This window comes from Lissotriton helveticus, chromosome 5_1 (assembly GCF_964261635.1).
Source record: "Lissotriton helveticus chromosome 5_1, aLisHel1.1, whole genome shotgun sequence".
Lineage (NCBI taxonomy): Eukaryota > Metazoa > Chordata > Amphibia > Caudata > Salamandridae > Lissotriton > Lissotriton helveticus.
In genome coordinates, this window is record NC_136065.1 from 1,855,202,935 (window position 1) to 1,855,220,115 (window position 17,181).

Here is a 17,181-nt window from a genome sequence, read left to right on the forward strand (position 1 = left end):
GCGATGAGGTTTACAATGGCACTCGGGAGCCTGAAGATGAGGGTGCCGTAGAGGGTGGTGTTGGCGTTTGTCCGGATCTGGAAGTGGAGTGGAGGTGTTTCATAGTCACCATCGGGGCATTAGAGTGAATGGTCAGTCGGAGTATGCTTTTTGAGACAATGGCAATGCCTACTCCTGGTGGCTCATGGTGGTCCATGTGGGTGAGTTTGTAGCCTTCGTGGATGGTAATGGCGCTGTCCGGTCTGAAGCAGAGGTAGGTCCAGGTTTCCGTGAAGAAGGCGATATATGAAGAGGTGGCGTTGAGGAGGTCTCAGATTTCTGTTGCGTGTTTGTGGAATGATTACACGTTGAGGAGGATGCAGTTGAGACGGTCGGCTGCCCTGTTGGTTGGTTGGGCACCTGGATGCGTTGGTGTGCTGTTGTGGCAGAAAGTGCATTTGCAGTTTCGAGAGGCGCAGGGTGCAAGCGAATTCTACAGTGTTGCTAGATGGCAGGCGGTGTGGAGTCCAGGGCTGATGGCGAGGAGAGTGCTGGCGTCGTAGCGGTGGAGTGTCTGAGAGGAAGGGTCCTTTTTACTGGGCGCGGTCCAGGGTCGGGCGGATGCAGACAGGCTTGCCTTTGGTGCACAGAGGCGGCCATTATGTAGTGCTGTGGGGGGGACTGGAAAGCTGGGAGGCAGAAAACGCGGAAAGGACACTGGAGGGGGCATGGATGCGGCAGGAGCGCGGGTTATAAATATATCATTTTTAAATTCTTACCTTGAGGCCGGGTCCCGCGTCTTCTGTGCTCCTGCTCTCCTGAGTCTGCTTCCAGGAACAGGAAGCAGGCAGCCAGGTATTGTGATTGTTCTTGAGCGCCCTGACAAGGCGTTCAGCCAGGGGCTGGAGGGGTGGGCATGTTCTCCAAGCAGGCTGTAATGCAGTCTGCATTACAAACAGGGATGTGTGCATGACTGCTTTGGGCAGCCTGAGAGGGCCGACCAAACAGTAAATGTGCATTTGAGTGGGCATACCACTCTGCCCCTGCCCTGCTCCGTGAGTAGAGCAGCTCCACTCACCCTCCCGCCTGCAAAGGAAACAGAGCATGAGTACATCTGAAAGTTATCATCACGTTATGTTTCCTCTTCTTGCACTGCTTGAAAGCAGTTGGATGACGCTCTTCCGCCATAGTGGATGAGCAACCACTGGGGGTGCGTCACCCACAGGTGCTAGGCCTGGGCCAAACTCGACCCTCGGACCTGGAATTGACACTGTGGCGCATTCCGCTGCACTCTTGACAAATCTGTGACTCAGAAGCAGGAGCCTCAGCCAGGTAGGATTTCATAAGCTTGGGTACAGCAGTCGCTGCCAAGTCCGCTGGGTAACCTCCCGATGCAGGTGATGCAACAGGGGCTCCCCTTCGACATGAAGTTGCAGCGCTCCCGCCACACAAGTTCTGCGCAGCTCAGGGGTCTTACCTTCCACAGCATCTGGCCAGCACAACATCCTTGGTCCTGTGATGCAATGAGGCACAGCCCACCGTGCACCCCGGTGTAGTGGTGGCACCTGGTATGCGATGCAGACGTACCTATATTGGTGTGCAGGAGCGCCGCTACCATTCACAGCTCCAAGGGTCACCAGGCGGTCTTGTCACACAGGTCAGGAATGTCTCTCCATGCGGCCTGGCAGACTTCACTACCAGGTAAGGGTGATCGCCAACACCTCAATGTCTACCGCAACAGCCCAGCAACTCCACAGCTAACACATCCCACTCCGGGTTCCAGAAAGGCTAACGGCAACTATCACCATGGAGCGACATATTGTAAATACATCGCTAACAGGGTGATAGTTTTTGGTGATAGGCCGCGTTAAGAAAACTGCTGCTAACTAGCTTTTGTGTTAGTTAACTGCAGTTCTTGTATACATATCCCCTAATATCTTCAGGGGCAAAGATTTTCAAGTACAGTTGGGTGTCGGCTGTGTAAATGTGATATTGGGTATTAGATAAACTTATACAATTCAGTTAGAGGCTCCATGAACAAGTTAAAAAGAGTGGGTGAGAGCAAAGATCCCTGAGGGACCCCTAATGTGACCTATGTAGGGTTGGATAGGGACACATTAACCTTGATTCTTTGCATTCTGTTGTGGAGAAAAGAAGCAAACCAGTTAAGAACTGACCCCGATGGCCCCAACCTACATTCAAGTAGGTCTATGAGGCTGTCACTTTTTACAGTATCCAAAGAGGATGAGAGGTCGAGGAGGATAAGAAGGCAGGATTCGTTATGATCAAACATTGTTTGTGCATCATCAACTGTGTGTGTGAGCACCAATTCAGTGCTGTGGCCATGATGGAAGCCACGTTGAAATTGATCTTAGAAATTGAATTGATCAATGAGGTTGTAAAGTTGTCCATGGACACATTTCTGAAGGAGCTGCATGAGGGCAGACTCTTTTGGGAGCATTGTATGTAGCATCATAATGTTAAACTGTGCAAATGCATGCACACATTTTTACACTAGAACCACTGTCAGTAGTGCAGGCCAAGCTTACAACATTTCCTTAGAGCACTCACCCTAATAAGAAAGGCTTTGCATTAATGAACCACAAATACAAGTTTGAAAAGCATTAACAAATGTACACAAATATCACCTTAACTGCAGACAAAGCCCTTCCCTAATCCATTATGTGGTACAGTAAACTGCCACCCAAAGGGTTTGTACTGCAGGTGGTTGGGCCTACTTGTCCCAAGGACAAAATAGGCATGAAAAAATGTTGTTCTAGACCCCAAACAATATGTCCTGGGAGTCGGGCTATAGAAATTCTGCACCTCTGGGTATATAGTGTACCTTGATTTTTTTAAGGTCCCACCTTCTGTGTAAATTCTCAGGTCTAAAAAGGATATCTTGTTTGTGCTTATTGGCGTTGTGAATGTCAAGAAGGGATCTAGCGCACTCAGCCAGTCAGTGAAAGTCTATGCCTCCTCTTGTGTCCCTTTCCAAATCAGGAGGATGTCATCAATGTACCTGTTCTATAAGACCACATGTGTCTGATTTAAAATTATGGACTTTGAGACAAGCCAGGCTTGTTGTTCATGGTAAGTTGAATGTAGGTACATAGGAAGAACTGTCCCTCATATTCAAATGCTTTTGTGTTAGCACCACAGTATGCAGTCTTGTATGAACTCTCGGTGTGAACTCTGGAGGTGTCATGTATTCCCAACATTGTGTCCTTAGTAGATTCTCAATTACCTCAAGGGATGATCACACATAGTGACTCTAAGTCTAGAGTGATTAATATTTCGTTTTCTGAGTCCAATTGTATCTCCTCTAGTATATTCAGGGCATCCTTTGTGTCTTTTAATTATGAGGTAATTTCCTTTACTATAGGGTATAGGAAGACATCACAAAACTGTGATAGTGGCACTAATGCCAACCTAATCCCTGAAACAATAGGGCAGCCTGGGTGAGGATATTAATTTCTGTGGATCTTGCCAGTATGTAAAAATAGGGCAGTTGTGTGTTTTAAAGAAAAAGGAAATCTGCTTGCCTTGTCGTTATCCACCCCTTGAACTGATCTTTCTCCAGTTCCCTCATAGCATTGCTATGTTCTGGAATATGTGTGGTCTGTTATTTTTCAGAGCATCCACAACATGATTTACTGCTTGTTCGTAAGTAACTAGTGTAAGGGTGGCATGAAGGTGAATCTGTTGAGTACTCCTGTGTTTATTTCTCTCTCATCTTTGCCTGTTATTCCCTGGTTTTCAAAGAAAACCTTGAGCCTTATTCTCCTAAGGAATTTAGCTTCTTTACTTCTCAGTTTTAAAAAGTCATCTTTCGGAGTAGGGACAAATCCAAAACCTTTGTTGATCAGTCTCTTTTATCATTATTTGCTCGTCACTGGTTGGGGTTCTTTTTAGTCCATACAACCAAGGACCATATTGGAACCAACAATGGGGGTGGCCACAACCTTATAGACTCCCAACGTATTCCCCTCCACAGGGATACATATGGAAACACCCTTATCCTCCTTTTTTGGAAAAAGGCCAAGGAAGATGAAGAAAAACAAGATTGCAGGGTCTTATGGAAGGGAAGAGAGAGAGAACAGGGAAGAAAATACCGTACAAACCCCAACCATGGACAAGCAAGCAATGACACAATTAGATGAAATTTAAATAAGGAGAGGTCGTAAATTCTGGTCTTTTCAATATGTACATGTATATACTAACACACACTCTTAGAATTAGAGTGATGACCCTTGCCCTGAGGAATGCCCCTGACCAGTTGTCTGATGGGCTAAACATGTCTGCACTTTAAAAGGATGATGGGGCCATGGTACTCCTAAACATACAGTTATTTATTTATTTAAATCATACCTGAGGTGCCACATAATAAAGGGTACATATTTGGTATACCATAAGGTATTTTTATGTAATAGGATCCCTGTACTATCCAGGAAAATAATATATCTTAAGAACTCGCCCATTAATTGAGGTAAGGTCCACCCTGGTAGTACCATCTTACCAGGGGGGGATGAGGTGGCCAATGATGGAGCATGCCAAATTACATGGGTGAGACTACCTCACATGAAATCTATTTTTGACCCACAAGAGGTACAATAACCTTGGGACAAGGAGCTAAGATTATGAAGGACCCTTTCTGTCAATAGATTCAATGCACTGTTAGTGATTTGTGATGCATTACATTTGCCTGTCCCCTTCATGATGTTACCTGAAGCACACACCCTCCCAACAGTCAGCAGTTGTAATATCTGTGTACTACTCTACCCTATCCAACTAGTTCCCACCATTATAGAGGCATCCTCTTTAAAACAATCAACTGAATACAGGAGATGTGTTTATATTATGCATACTGCACATTCCTGTCCAAATCCTACCCAACCACTTTCTCCCTCTAGTTCTTACCTCAGTAGAAATGTATTGACTACCACCTGCCCCAAGATTTGCTGTTGAAGCAGATAAATGCTGGTGGTCCTAACAAGGCCAAACAAGGTTGAAGTCACAGTTAAATATGAGAGAGAGAGAGAGAGCGAGAGAGAAACATGGAATTCGCCAATGCCATGAGCACGTCATGTCTGTCATAGTAGGAAGGTGACAGTTAAGTTAACCCTTACTGTCAATAGCAGACTCGAAGGTAAGTTAATAATTACTGAGTCTGGAATGCAAAATAGGAAGGATCCACAAGATTAAACAATATTTACAATAAAAGTAAAGGCAAAGGTTACTGTATAAAAAATAGTGCCACTGCATTCTTCTAGCATTATCCATCTTCAAAGAGGGGATGGTCCTGCAGAGCAGGACTGGCATGGAGGTTCCTTGCAGAGGAGAATTCCTGCAGAGTGAAAAAAGACACATAAAATATTAGAGAGTTAAGGTAAGCATAAGGAGTCACGGTGTGGAGCATAGGCTGGCATGCCATTATCTAAGAGCCAGTCCCTTACCAAACCCAAAGACAATCAGACGTATGTATTCTGATCACCCAAACAATAACAAAATGTAGCTGTGTCCAGCAAGTCCACAACCACTTAATTAGGATTTACAACTAGTAGGAATTATTCTATTCAACTTATTTCTTCCAAAAGTGATAGACCTGTTGAAAATAAAATAAATAGAAATTGAGAATTATCATTTGATATTCATTGTTTGCGGTTACCTATTCCAACTGTGATGGTCATTTACCTATGTGTTTCCGGTTCCCATGGAAGCAATGTATGTAATTAGTGTAGTGTAGTCCTTTGAATTTTCACTGACAGTCAAGCATTGGAATGAAAGGTTAGACATGGGAGGCATCACACAGCCCTACATCTCATTGCTCATTTCAAAGTCTATGATTAACCCAAAAGTAGTATTTATCTTTTTCGCCTCTCACCACTTTAGTCACCAGGCTAAAATGGCTCTCTGTGTCATGTACACTGGTCAAAAACTGTTTTTTTCCATAGCAGACATTTCTGTTGTGCTATTGCTTCTTTTTTTTTAATCTGGAAAGATGAGTTCATCCTCAAATTCATGGAGATCGTCTGGAGGTTGATCACTCGCCACACTTGTGGAGTCCGAGAAATTTCCCTCATTCATATTTATTTTTTCTGGAGACTTATCATTTTGTTGAAATCATTAAATGTTAGTCCATTTTAATCATACGCTTCCTTGTGTTGTGAGGAGAGAGACTGTTTTCTGATGGTAACTGTTGCCCCAGCAACACTCAACGCGTGCTCCGAAGATACACTGGCCATGGGACATACTAGATACTTTATTGCCAGCCTCCTGAGTTCTGACCCACTGTCCCTCTTTTCCATGCCAAAAGGTCAATGGCTTGTCATCCAAGGGTCCTCCAAATAGACTTGTACAATATTTCTAGTTTTTATTGTTAGCATTTGCTGTTTCTGTATTACCTGTGCTGGTGCACCTGGTTTAATTTCTGCCATACCCATGAACCAATTCATATCTAGTTTTGCAAGTGAAGCTGTTGGTGCTGTAGGTTCAATAGCAGGGAACAGTGTTACCACTGGTGGCTGCTGCTGCAGCAGTTGCAACATGCAAATGGATTCTGAGCCAACACTGTGCTTTCTGGAGGTGGAAGACAGCACTTCATTTCTATGGTATGACCTTTAATTTGCAATTTTTCTTCTTCTATTGGAAGCTGGGTACCACAACCTAAGTAATTTCTACAATTTGAACCTCAAAACAGTACACAAAACTACGGAAACACATATGCATCAAATCAATAAAAAATTAAGAAATGTTCCTAACTTGCAAAAAAAACAATATAAAGAAATCTAAATTTTAGTTAATGGGAATGTTGGAGCTTTTCAAAATGTGACTTTACTTCTAAAATACAAAGCCATATACAAGACTCGAGCTTATCAATTTCTTGTTTGCTTCCTAATACAAGCTCTCTTTTTGTCTGTGACTACTAGTGCTTCAATTGAGGCGGCCAATCAATCATATTGTTGTTTGCTGTACTCGCACTGCTCCCATGAATCAAGCTAAGGATAATAACTTAATTGTTATCCTCCAGTTTCAAATTCTTTCTCATGTACAGACCTGTTACTTTTTGTGTAAATATAGTTTCTTAATCTGTACTACTAATTTATTTTCTAAACATTTACGGACCCTTCCTGAGTATAGGTTGCAGGCCACATGTTGAGAACCTCTGTTGTACATCACCAGCTTCCCAGACAATTAATTTTAGGGAAATTGAGACATCCACTGTTGAAAAAGGAACGTAACTGGCAGACTCTTTTGTGTACACTGGATGTAGCATAATGGCACCGATGTACTCTTCAGAGGCAAACATCTCTTTTTAAAACCTTTCACATGAAGGATTAAGGTTTTCTTCGAAACAGCTGATTCTTCATTGGCACTGGTAAATTTTTGTTCCTACTTTTGCAAATGTTCCTACAACACTAGGGGGCCACTAGGGTCATGGTACTGTCCTCGTTGCTGGCTGGCTGTGTAAAAATCTCCAAAGGTACTACAATTTGGATAAGTATTTATTTATTTATTTATTTATTTTTAATATTTGTAAAGCGCATCATTTACCCTTGGGCGTCTTGGCGCTAGTAAAACCAGTTATCTGTGACGGTCATCATGAGGAAGGGATGATCATTGAGCAAACAGCCAGGTTTTTAAAAGTTTGCGGAATTGGAGAAGAGAGGAGCTGTCCCTGATGTTTGGAGGAAGCGTGTTCCAGAGCCTTGGGGCGGCCACCAAAAAGCGCTGGTCGCCCCAGGTGACGGTTTTAGTGCGAGGAATGACCAGTTGATTGAGGGTGGCTGATCGTAGAACTCTGTTAGGTTTGTATTGTTGTAGCTGTTCTTTCAAAAAGTGGGGTCCTTGGTTGTTGAGTGCTTTAAAAACAATACAGAGGGACTTGAAGTGAATTCTATTTCGCACAGTGAGCCAGTGGAAGTCCTTTATATTGTTGGATATGGATTCATATTTTGTTTTGCCCGAGAGCAGACGTGCAGCTGCATTTTGAATAGTCTGCAGTTTAGTAATTACTCTGGATTGAGCATTAAGGAAGAGACCATTACAATAGTCCAGAGAAGAAAGGACAAGAGAGGTAACCAGTGTTTTGATGGCTGAGTCAGGAAGAAAAGGACGTATTTTCCTTATCATCTTTAGCTTCAGGTGTGCTATGGACACTGTTTTGTTGGCATGATCCATGAAATTTAGACCCTCGTCGAAGATGATACCGAGGTTCCTGACTTTAGCAGTTGGAATGGGAGGAGTGCCAAAAGCCTCTGGCCACCAGCTTGATGGCCAGGCTGGCGAAAGGGGTCCGAAAATGAGTACCTCGGTTTTTTCTGAGTTTAATTTGAGGCAGTTGGTAGCCATCCATTCTCCTATATCTAACAGTCCCTTCTTGAATTTTTCAGCCACTAGATCTCCATCCCCCTTAATCGCCAACACAAGTTGGGTATCATCGGCGTAGGAGGTTAGGCTCATCCCGTGTGCTTTGATGGTTTTAGCAAGGTCCGACACATAGATGGTAAAGAGTGTCGGACTCAGGGATGAGCCTTGAGGTACTCCACATGGAGATGAAAGTTGGGCCGATTGGAAGGGTCCTAAGATAACAGCCTGCGTTCTTTTGGCAAGAAAGGATGCAATTAAGTCTTTGGCGGTGTGGCAGATGCCAAATCCCTCGACACGGTCGACCAAGATGGTATGGTCGACCGTGTCGAAAGCTGCTGATAAATCCAGCATTACTAGAATGGCTGTGCCCCCTTGATCCCTGATTACCCTGATGTCATCAGCAGCCTTAATCAAGGCTGTCTCTGTCCCATGGTATTTCCTAAATCCAAATTGCGTGTTGTCCAGAAGATGGTGTTTTTCAATAAATTCGGAAATCTGAATGTTCATGGTTTTTTCAATCACCTTCGCCATGAAAGGGAGACTTGCGATGGGACGGTAGTTTTTTAGCTCGCTTTTATCCAGGGACGGTTTTTTTAACAGGGGTTTTAGTAGAGTGTTTTTAAGGGGGTCTGGGTAGTTGCCTGATAGGAGAATGGAATTGCACACCTGAGTCAGTAGTGGTATGATAGAGTCCATTACCGGCAGGAGTACTGAGAGTGGACAGGGGTCCAGGGGTGATCCTGATTTAATGGTAGACAGTGTAGTTTTTATTTGGTCGGAGGTGACTGGTTGGAAGCTGGGGAACATGTTAACTGGAGCTAAAATAGGGGGATTGACTGTCCTCACAAGTGAGTTAGCGGAAAAAGCCTGGTAAATATCATCCACTTTGGTAAAGAAAAAGGAAGCTAGCGAATCACATAGAAGTTGCGATGGGGGAGGAGTGAGGTCAGGGGAGTTGCCTGACAATACTTTGGTGATTTGAAACAATAATCTGCTAGAATTTTTGGCTTTCTGGATCTGGTCAGTGTAATAGTCTTTTTTGGCTTTAACGATCATGGCTTTATAGAGTGCCAAGGCTTCCTTGTAAGCTGCTTTGCTAACTGTGTCATAATCTTTTCTCCATTGTCTTTCCTTGTTACGGTTGATTTGCTTTTGTTCCCTTAGTTGTTCATTATACCAGGGGGCGGTAGGTTTAGATCTATTTCTGGATAGTTCTTTGGTAGGGGCTGACTGATTTGTGGCCTGGCCCAACCAGGTGTGAAATTGCTGAAGAGCTAAGTTAGGCTCTGTAGACAGTGTTGGACGGGTGTGATCCAGTATTAGCTTTAGGTCATCCTGATTGATATTTTTCCAATCTTTAAAGGACTGTTTGGGGATGGGAAGGGGTTTGTTATTACGACGAATGTTGGTGGCTATAGTTGCAAAGATTGCATGATGGTCAGTCCAAGGCATGGGTAAGATGTTGGATATTTGTAAGCCTTCTAAGTTGGAAAATATGGGGCCTAGGATGTGACCAGCTTGGTGGGTAGGGGACGTAACCCGTTGTTTGAGCCCTAGAGTTTCTAGATCGGAGATGAGGGTGACCGAATCAGTTAGGTGACTTTGATCCAAATGAAAATTTAAGTCACCTAGAACCGTAAAGGCACTTTCGGTGGCTACTGATTCCATCATGGTATTAATGCTGGTTAAAAATGCTATTTTGGATCTAACTTTACTGATCTCAATTTGTTAACCTCCATCGTCATAGCTGTGTCAGTTGCCACCCCTCCTCTCTGTACTATGTAACCATTGAGGGACCTGTAACACTCAAACAGGTATTGAAGCATGTAGAAGGTAGAATTCCAACATGTTGGTACCTCCTATATGAGGGCTTTTACAAGGACTCTGTTAGCACACTGAATGATCTTCAACTGCTTCTGGGCTTTGAAAGAATGATTGAAATCAGTACAAATCCTTTGACAGGCGACCCGTATGCTGTTGACTACTACTTCTTTTTTTAAAATGTTCTGCAAAATTAGGTTGATCCATTGCGCTAAACATAGGACTCTAAAGCATAATGTGTGGGCCATCACTTTGAAATGAAATTTAATGAAATACCAGCATTTGTACAGCGCACAGCTACCTCCGGAGAGGTGTCCCGGCCCTGGCGCCATCAGGAAGATTAAGCAAGCTTTGCACAGAGTCACATGGTGCTGGGCTAACCTGCCCCCAGAGAACCGTGAACCCTGTGGTCTGGAGTCAGGCACCCAGGCTGCTGCGCCACACCTCTTCCACTTTGACAATATAACTGCCTTTGTCAGTGGCAGCAAACCCAATGCTGAGACTTCTGGGTTCAAACCATTCATGGACTTTCGTATTAAATTCTCCCAAGATGTTGACAGCTGTATGTGATGTCTCCATGGAGAACTCAGCAACTGTTGCATCCTCAACAGTGAGACCAGTGAGTGACTAGCCTTTGCTTAACTCTCTTATAGGAGACCCAGTGTGCAATGAAGCAGACGTAGTCTGTTGCTTGACAACAGGTCCGCATATCAGTTATGAGGTGGATGAACTGAACAGTGCTCTCCTTAATTGCTTTGCCAACCAGTTTCAGCATTTGATGGTGCACCACTGGCACAACAACAGTGGAAAAATAGGTCAGACTTTAGACAGGAGGTCTCCACAAATTCCAGAAACTCCTCTCCTTCCACCAAAAAAAAGCAGGAGGTCTATCACTTAACTTTTGGTCATTTAGGACATTTTCATGGGTTTGGTGGTATTACAAGTCCCTGCTGAATATAAATCTGGTACTGGATTTTTGTGACTGTTTTCTTTGAAAGGATACCATCAAAAGTGACCTATGGATAGCAGGTAAGCTTCTTGGATTGTTTTTGGACTGTATTCATTCCATTCCAAAGTACTTTATTCAGTCAATAAAAGCCAGAAAAGCAAACAGTTAAAACATTTTAAAACATTTTACAAGTTCAGTTCATTAAAAGAAAGAAAGAAACTGCACATATCCATTAGGCCCCAACGTGCAAATTATTAAGTATTCTAGAATTAGTCACTTGGTACATAGAATTAAAACTCATTACGAGGAAACAGGCAACAAGTACCAAAAGTGAATAAAATACAGTAAAGACGAGTCCTTAATGAATGTACAACTTAATTACAGCATAAGAAGAGCTCAATGATGCATATAATGCCCTGGCTATATTTAAATAAATGCCGGATAACTACTACTGAGACATCTTGTTCCTATGTCTTAAAGCCCCAGAAAGGAAACTCGCAACCCCAAAGCACACCTTAGGGGTGGGAAGCATTTGTAAATATAATAATGCAAGCCTTACTTGAACAAATTTAGCATTTCTGAGTAACGGCAATATAAACTTTTTACGCAGAGGGTTGTAAAACTGAAAAAACAAAGATAAACTGCACGGTATCCTGCTCAGAAAAATTGTCACAGGGACATGGCTTGAGGGTACCAGGCTTCAAGTAACCCTTGGTGAAGGCTAAAAACCAGGGCACCAGGTTCAGCCGGAATCTGGTTAAAACAAAATGATGTTGCGCATTTAATTCCAGTAACAAATAAGGCTGTATCTGTGAGCACACACTCAAGGGCTTGGCTAATTCCATACCCTCCCTAATCTCCGGCTGCTTAGCCAGAAGCTTCTGTTTAATGTCCCTGATGGCTGCCAGACCTAGAGGTGTAGGTTTAGTATGCATGTCAGGGCAGCCAAACTATTGTATTTGCTCCATGATGAATTTTAACCAGTGAATGTCTTGGGCCCCCTCTTGGGGAGTACAGTCTACTATAACAAGCTGGTTCAAGGTGGTGGTGGGATGCGGCCAGATTCTCAGCCAGCGTTTCAGGGGTGCAACAGCATTAATGTCAGAAATGTAACCCAGACTGAGCTCTTCATGTAAAATAAAGACCAGGGCGCTAGAGGGGACAGAAAGGAGGCCTTGCCTGAATTTGTTTTCAACCCCCTGAATGTCACTCACATCCTAGTAGCCCCAAAATCACACCCGTATGTGGCCAGAGGAACACATTTTTCTATATACACCTTAAGCAAGGCAGGTATGGGTTCTGACCTCAATCTTTTTGCAAAGTCTCACGTGGGCCCTACAGCTCTTGCCAGAGCATTCTTTTTAAGCTGTCTTTACGCAACCCAGGTCCCTCAATCGTCAAACAACACCCCCAAGTAAGGGAAGTTAGACACTTTAGTTAATTCTGTTCCCCTACAAAAAACTTGCACTTAGCTGCCTTTTTACTCGCTATAGTCATGGTGTGGGATTTTGAAAAATTTGTGGAGTAATCAAGTGATTCCATAAAATCAATAAAATCAATTAAATGTTTTTGAAGACCTACAGTGGTTGTGGCAAACAGCACTGCATCGTCTGCGTACAAAAGTGCAGAGATCAGTTTAGACCCTGCTCTTGGGATATCTTTACTGCTGGCTGAGAGGAGGTCCCCTAGCTTATTAATCTAGAGTGTGAACAACAGAGGGGCTAAAATGCACTCCTGCAGTACCCCTCTTCCAACCTCCCAGGGGCCTGTCATGCCGCCATCCTCCTTTAAACCTTACAGCAGCAGTAGTGTTGTTATGGGCGGAATGTAAAAAGTTCACCAGGTCCGGCTCCATAACCAGCTCCCCCAGGATCGGCCACAGTTTGGATCTATTTACAAGTTCAAATGCCGATGTTAAATCCATAATGGCCATGTGCTGGGTACCCCTCTTAGCTATTGTATATTTCCCAACTACCAGGTTCAAATTAATACATTGATCGAGCGTCCCTCTGCCTTGCCTAAAACCACATTGTAGATCACTAATAACATTAAAATTATCTAGTCACAATGATAAACAATTCAAAATCACCTTCCCCATGATTTTGGCAGCTGAGTCCAAGAGTGAAATGGGTCAGTAACAAGAAAGGTGTTCCCTTGAGCCCTTTTTAAAAATAGGAATAATAATAGCCGTGCCTCACGAGGGAGGAGAGCTGCATGTGCCAACCACATTAAAAAACCGAGCCAATATTCTCGCCCAGACCAAAGGGTCTGCCTTGTACAGGTCAGCTGGTACCCCACCCGGGCCTGGTGCCTTTCCCCCAGGTTCTATAGACCTCATCTATGTTAAAATAGAGAGGGTCAATGACTAAGTTGGAGTCCCATTGTATCTCCGTCCCTTCCAAAATCATTGCACTGTACATATGCTGAACCTATTAATCTGGGGCTATAGTGTAATCTGTTCTGGCATTTACAGAATCAGAAAAAAGGGCTGTTAACAACAGTCCAAAACTTGTTATTATCTGAGAGTGTTCTTGCTTGTCCCAGATCCTCCCAGTCCTTTTCCCTGATGGATTTCTTCCTCTCTTGAACTGCATGCTTATAAACCCACTGCAAGGCCCTAACCTCACTCTCGTCTCTCGGGATTTGTTTAAGTGCCAACAGTAACTTCCTATGAGCAGTGGAGAAAGTGCTGTTAAACCACCTCTTAACCTTGGGGCTCTGGACAGTACACAGGCCGGCTATCTGTTTAGTTAACATTTCAAAGGCATCTAGAACAACTCTGTACTGCGCCTTGATGGCCATGCATGCTGAAGCATCAGCAGCATGCTCCACATACAGATTATCCAAAAACTTTTCCACTACTACCTTCTCCCACTTTAGCCTACATGATTGATCCTTGGTACTGATGTCGGAGCTGGGGATACTCCTACTCTCTACTTCAAGTAATGCGGTTGAATACAATCATTCAAGCACGAGTTGGTTATGATCTCTGTAACTGCTCCAAAGAGCGCTCAGTTTATAAACTGCTGGGACTAATGATACGGAGCTCATTATAAAATCAATACAAACAAAACCCCTGCCTATGTAAGTAGGAATAGGGGTATTTTCTCCTGTTTGCTCTCGATAGTACAAGTTATTGGCTGAGAGAAACCCTTCAGTAAGAATACCTGACTCTGTGTGTTCAAAGTGTGTGGGTGGTGGATAGGAGTCCCCATAAACCTTAGTGAAGGTACAGTTATGATAGCACTGGTGGATATTAAAGTCGCCTAGAATTATGATCTCAAAATAGGAGTGTTTCCTCTTCCTATAATTTTTTTTTTTTTTAACTCTAGGGCAGCTAAGTGTTCTGTCTCGGATCATCTAGTGAAGGCGTTATAAAAATGTACTAATAGATACGGGCAATGATTCTTAAATAACATCTCCACTGCAAACATATAGGAAGACTGACACTTTACTCGACTTGTCTTACATCCTAAATCATGTGGAACCAATAAAAGAAAGACCCCCCGGCTCGACCCGCTGTCGAGGGAATTGCATGCTTAAAAAACAAAGTGAACCCATACAAAAAAAAGCTCTCACTGGTATCCCAGGTTTCTTGTAAGGCTATGAAATGGCAGCCCACATGGGGCCTCTGCCTGGATACATCATCTCTTTTTTACCCCATACCTGCATTGTTCCATGAAAGTATCTTCAGACAAGCTGGACTCGCTCAATAGGTATTGATCTGGAAGGAAGGGAAGACTCAGGTTTCCAAGATGAGGTAGTATTATTGGCTCTATTAAGTGTTGGTCTGAATGGAAGTTCTCTAATAGATGCTTGTCTAGATGGAAGGGTGGGCTCTAGCTTTGAGGGTGAGGAAATAATGTTAGCAGCAGGGTCCTGGGATCTTACGCCCTGTGGTTTAGCCTGAGCTAATAATTGTCAGTCAATGCCATCCAGCCCCTGTAAGATTTTCAAGGGTTCAAATCTATTAGGTAGAGGTAGGACAGGTCCATGATTACTAATCTAAGCTGGTTTAAATGTTCTAGGTGCCAGATGCCAGGCATTATTTAAAGAAAAGTCAGCAGGGGTAAAAATACTGAAGGGGGGCGATCCTAATCAATGTTTTAGAACTACTCCTCAGCTCACAATCAATAAGCACTTTAGCAGGATGGCTCATAATACCTATAACACAGTCCCCTCAATATTTTTCCCCAGCCTGTGTACCACCCATCCCACTCTTCTAGCGGTAATAATATTCGAGGATATCCAGTGACCGTTGACAATGTTAGCAGTACACCAATGAGTGACTTTAAGAATAAGGTTCAATGTTGACTCCTTAGTACCCTGTGTAGTCGAGGGAACTCCCAATAAGATTACAGCCAAAGATGTTGATTCCAGGGGCAGATCTATAATATCGTGGCTACCAGCTTGAGTCATGGTAAGATTATTTGAAGCGGGTGTATCATCTGGATGCCCCTTTGGTAGTGATTCCCCTCTTCATGGTGCCGCCTGTGCCACCTGCACTGCCTGCTCCACGTTAGGAAGGTTGATGGCTGCACAGGTGCGCCTTAACACTTCAGATACACCTTGACACAGTTGCTCTGTATTCTGAGTTTCAGGGGCGCCTGGTTTAGGGTACCATTCACTACCGGCAAACCCACTGTGTATAATGTCCATCTGACAACCAGGTGCAAAGAAGTGGGTATAGCGAGGCTGATACACCCGCCCCTGTGGGCTCCCTAGAAATGGAATGGCGGGGTGTTAATGGGAGACTACCATCAAACCTCGCCTCTAAACCCTCCAGTGTTTGCCGTATAGGCACTAAAAGTTCATCAAACATAGACTCCAATCTTGGCAGGAGTACCTCAATAAAATGTTCGAAATCAGTACTAGTTAGCATTGTAGTCCTTTTGGACGGTGCGTTCCAGGGGGCTCTTTTGCAAACTGTTTTCTTCCTCTTAGTGGTGGGGGGGGGGGGGGCTAACCGGAGCTGAGTCATTTTCCACCAATGTCAAAGCCGTCTCAGCATTAGAGGCCACCGAGGATGGAGTAGCGGGAAGTAATGATGCCAACCCGGGATCTGCCTCTTCCACTCCAAGGTTATCCTTTACAATTTGGGCCAGAACAGATTTCCCTATCTCCAAAGAAAGCCTCCTTTCAGTCAGGGCTATCTCCTTTGAGATTACGTTGGCTGCCCTGGTTAAAAACAAGCCAATGATTGCTGTATTGTTACCCCCTGCCCCTCCGGCTGTCGTTTTTCTCTTGACTATGTTAAATGGCTTTGGGATTAACTGCTCTACATAAAAACAAAAAGGGGAGGTTCAGCCCAAACCAATGCCCTGCGATGCAAAATCAGCTCCTAAACTAGTTCGCTGAGAGGAGAGCATGCTTCACTTAATTGTTGTAGACTCTCAAAAAAATACAAAAATGGGGGAAGTACAAATTAAGAATAAAAATGACATTACCTTGGCCCTTCTATTCAATCGAAGAACCAAGAGACCTGGCCCAGCCCAGCCTCTGCCTGCCGGGCCAAGGGCGGGCCCGGGCTTCGCCCAAGCATGGCCTGGGTGCGTCCGCACGCGTCCCACGCTGCGGGAACCCAGAGAGGCCTTTAAGCGCCTTCTAGCATGCTAGAAGTGGTGGCGGCACATCTGCGCAGGGCCTGATGGGGGAGGAGTCCCCAACTAGCAATGACGGGCTCCCGCTTTAAATATCAACACACAAAGTGACGCTATGGGACCAATTAATTCTAATAATTGTTTAGGACAGGTTTATGAATTACCCACCCAACCTGAGAACTTCATCTAGAATAAATCTTTACAATTTATTTTGTCACTTACTGCCTATTACCTCAACAAATCAATTATATCCAACGGATATGTATTTCTCTTTTTGAATTTTGTTTTATTTGTTCCCAAAAATTTTTTTATTATTGTATCTTCATTTACTTCACATACTTCCTCTTTTTTGTGCTATACATATAAAATTATACTATTTACATATCACACAAACAATTTACCAAAACATCTACAAAGCAAAATAGAAATGAAAATTTAAACATTCACATATAATTTCACAAT